At 56.7% G+C, this 4,002-nt stretch overlaps 1 protein-coding gene across 1 annotated transcript in view; it reads left to right on the top strand.

The window, feature by feature from the left end:
- The window catches only part of CRYL1 (crystallin lambda 1), a 76,996-nt gene that overhangs the window by 28,062 nt on the left and 44,932 nt on the right, over positions 1 to 4,002 (top strand). The gene's annotated exons all lie outside the window — the stretch shown is intronic.

Raw genomic sequence — 4,002 nt, 5'->3', positions numbered from 1 at the left:
CAGGCTGCCCCGTCCCCTTGCTGAGGGTAAGGGGTCGGGGCCAGCTAGGCAGGAACCTGTGGGTCGGGGAGAGGCAGGAAAGGGTTTCTCCAGAAAATCTCCAAGCCCAGGCCTGGGCGCTGGCTGTGAGGGACTTGGGGTGGGAGTCCCCATTCCCCTGGGAGCAGCCTCTCCCCGTGGATTCAGCAGGGATCCAGGAGCTCTTTAAAGCAAGAACTTCAAAGCTGCCTTCCGGCTGGAAGTGCATGGAGGAAGCCGTTGGAACTGCCGCGGCTGCACTCACTCCCCTGAGCATCTGAGGAGAGGCCGGGGCCGGCTACTGTTTGGGGAACGGGGGACGGAGCCCCACTCTGCTCCGCCCGCACCAGGCGATTTTATCCACTGCCTGCTGCAGGGAGGGAAACCCCTTCAGAGATGAGGAAGTGGGAGCCGATCCCTCGTTAGCCTCATTTTTGGGGCCAGGTCACCCTGTTACTTATGCCCAGTTAACTTGATGTGTTTTTGGTACTTTCCTGACACGTGGAGCAGGTACGTAAACAGCGGCAGAAATGAGAAATGAAAAGTGAGTTATCTTGAGTCCTCCTGCGTCTCTCGATCCTTGGGAACTTTACGTGTAACGTCACCCTGAGCGGCCCATGCCCCTTTCCTCGAGGGCTTTGCTCTGCGTTCGGATGTGTGTCCGTAACAGGCCGGGTTCCGTGCGGGGGCGGGGAGGGCGGGCTGTGCCGGCCTGGGCCCGGGCCTTGGGATCGGCCTTGGCCTCCGTCCTGTGCGGTCTCCTACCCCGCGTTCTCAGGCCAGGTCCTGTGCGTGTGACAAGGCCCCCCGAGGGTCTTCCGGCTCGAGGCCAGTTCAGAGCCTCAGGCCTGTACACAGGGCCGAATCTGGCCACGTGCAGTTTTAAAAATAATTTTTTTGTTGTTGTTATTTTCATGACTCACTGTTTAAAAGTCAGGAAATTTTCACATAGAATGTGGATTTCTAACAGCTCGTTGGAATCAGAAATGTGGATTTCTAACAGCTCGTTGGAATCAGATCATCTGGCCACCGAGCGACGGCCTGGTCCTGTCACCGTCTCGTTTTCCTTATTCTGAGGCCAAGTGGCTGTCACCAGGTCACGGCTCTTGCACTGATCCTCTCAGAATGGAGAGGAAAGTGAACTATTTCTAGTATCTGAGTCTCAGTCAAAAGTGGGAAAAGGAAAAGTAAGCTGCAGACGAATTTCCCACCACTTGGCCCAGCCCCCTGTTACCTGTGTGAGCGCGGAGGCCCTTGACCTTGCTCCTCTGCCCTGCCCCTCTAGGCCGAGACCTTGGCCCCCACAATCTTAACATTCCCAACAGGAAGAAGCACAGAGGGGGTCCAGGGAGCAGCCCCTCCCACATGCCAGGGCACAGCCGGCCTCTCCGTCCGGCCCCACCACCGAGCCCCAAGATGTCCTGGGCTGCCTGCCAGCAACCCGAGACCTGTGGCTGGTGCTGACGGTTTGGGAACTGGGACCAGGCAGGGAGTCCCCAGAGACGAGCTCAGCTTCCTTCTTGTCCCCAAGGTGGGGGGAGGGGTTGGGACCCAGCACCAGATCGTGGAAGACGCCCACTCGGCACAGCGGGCATCCAGGGGCCAGAGGGGGATGGGATGCTGGTCCCGAAGCCGTGTCCCTTCTCATTTGCTGCTCCCGTGACACCGCAGACGGGCCGCTGAGCGCGATGCCGCCCGGTCTCGGGACGTGGAGAGAGGCGAGGCCATGTCGGGAAGATGAGTTTAGCTTTTTACCCAAAGTGCAGGCACCCCTAGGTGTCAAAGATCATGTCGGCCTTCGACGTCTGTGCCGTGTGACGCGTATCGCGACCGTCCCCCTCCAAATTTATCCTGCCTCTCCTTTGCGATGTAGCTTTTGGCTACATCTCAGCCATAGGGGCACCTGTCATATCTAAGTCCACGGGGAGTCACCGGGCCCAGCTGACAGCAGCACAGACCTCACGGACAAGGAACGCCAGCAGCCTGAGGATGAAACAGATAACGGGACGAACCTAAGGCTGAGGCCTTCTAGGGGAGGGGGTGTCTCAGCCCCGTGCCGATCGAGCCCCGTGTCCTCCCGCCCTTTGGGCCATCTGTGGTGGGAGCCGACCCCTTTCTTTATTGTTCGGGGCATTTTGAGTTTGGTCTTTGATTTCCTGGAGCGGAGAGCATCCTGAATGGTAAAGATGGTAGATTAGGTATTGACTCCGGCTCGAACTCCCGAAGGCTTCCTGGCAGCTCCACGGTCTCGCCGGGGGTTTAGGCGTGTGAAACCTTGTCCGGTCTGCGGAGTCACACGTGGAAGATTAAACTCGCGCTTACCAAGGACTGCTGGGCCCGGACTTGAATCACGGGAGTGACAAGAAAGCGTCTAAATTTAAACTTGCTTTTTCCTTTTGTCATCCGCACGTACGGTCCCCCTCGAAAGGAGGTGGCACACACATTCTGAGACGCCACAGCTTGCTTCAGGCGTAGGGCCCGGGGCAGCTTCAGAAGGTAGGTTGGTGTCGTGTCTCTGGCAGACGCTGCGTTCTGGAGTTCCAGTCGAGAGCCTGTCTACCGGCTTGTTTTCTTACATCCTACGGCTGTTTCTCGAAGCCGGGGAAGGAGTTCTCTGGCTCACGGCACGGCAGGCTGGAGAAGGTAAAGGGAGAAGACAGTGCCCGTGCCTCTGAAAAGAAGCCCCATGAGGCAGCTTCTTGTTCAGCCGGTGGCCCGCGGGGCGACTCTCCCTGGGAAGGTGGGCGTTGACAGAGTCGCTGGTTCGTGCTGGAGACTGTGGAAGGCATGGGGGGGCTGAGTCACAGAGGGTGTTCGCCAAGGACACAACGGGACACTTCTAGGCATCTGTGATTCCTTTCAAATTCAGGGTCACGTATCTTATTGTGGAAAATTTCAGAATCAAGGAGAACCGTCCTGGTGTTTATCTTTCCAGGTATTTTTAACGTGGGCCTCTGAGCATTTTTAATGAAGTATCTCAGTTTTACAGAAAGTACAGAATAAGAGAATGAAGACCCGGGTGTTTCCACACCTCGCTGACCGCGGCGCCGCTATGCGGGGCGGGCCGTGCCTCATCCGGTTTCTCGGCAGAACCGCCCGAGAGACGTCTCACGCCTGCCAGTCCGATGTGTGTGCGGGGTTTTAACCTCCGTTTCCCCGACGACTTGAGAGGTCGGATATTTGAGCTTCCCCTCTCCTGCCCCTTCCTCTCCGTCACTTTTTTTGTGCCGTTTCTGTGCTGCGCTTTCCCCATTTAAACGAAATCCTTTAACTTTACTGATTTGTAGCCGGTATCTTAAAAGGCTAGGTTCGAATCCTGTTTCATATTCAGCTGCAGTCTGCAGTCTGTCTCGCTTTGCTTGTGGTGTCTTTTTACACACACATAAGTTTTTTGTTTTTTTTTTTATTTCAATGCCGTCAGATGTACCATCCTTTTCCTCAATACTCAATGTTCTAAGCTTTTTAAGCCTTGTTTGAGCATCCTTGTTTGCAGACGGGGCATCAGCACCTAGGCAGCTCTCTACAGGTCAGCGCCAGGCCCTTGCAAAGTGGGAGACAGTGTGAGTCCGCCCCCAAGGGAACGGCAGAGCCACGGTGTCATCCTTTTCTGCTTCTCTTCCTCCTCTTGCCCAAGGGACAAATTACCAAGGTCTCCTCGCAGATCCGGCGAGGACTGTCCCCTTTCATAAGGGAGCGAGTGAAGCCCAGCATCCACATATGTCCTGGGGTGTCCTGGGGACTATTCATCTGTGCCCAGCCCCAGCAAGCCTCCGACAGTGCCGAGTCTTGGCCCCTTGCCTGCATAACTCCAGGCTTGTTCCTGCGGTGTTCAGAGGGACACGGAGGTCGAGTGACTTGCCCAGAACCACGCAGCCAGTCGGTGGGGGGCAGAGAGTCACCGCTGGTTTCCGTGCCACCCAGATTAGATTCTGTTCAGGCCCGAGCTGCTTCGTGCTGTGCGGCCGTGTTTATCTGGCCTTCGGG

The sequence above is a fragment of the Pteropus vampyrus genome, unplaced genomic scaffold (assembly GCF_000151845.1).
Source record: "Pteropus vampyrus isolate Shadow unplaced genomic scaffold, Pvam_2.0 Scaffold52, whole genome shotgun sequence".
NCBI lineage: Eukaryota > Metazoa > Chordata > Mammalia > Chiroptera > Pteropodidae > Pteropus > Pteropus vampyrus.
The sequence above is the reverse complement of the archived record's forward strand: the minus strand, read 5'-3'. Positions and strand labels throughout refer to the sequence as shown.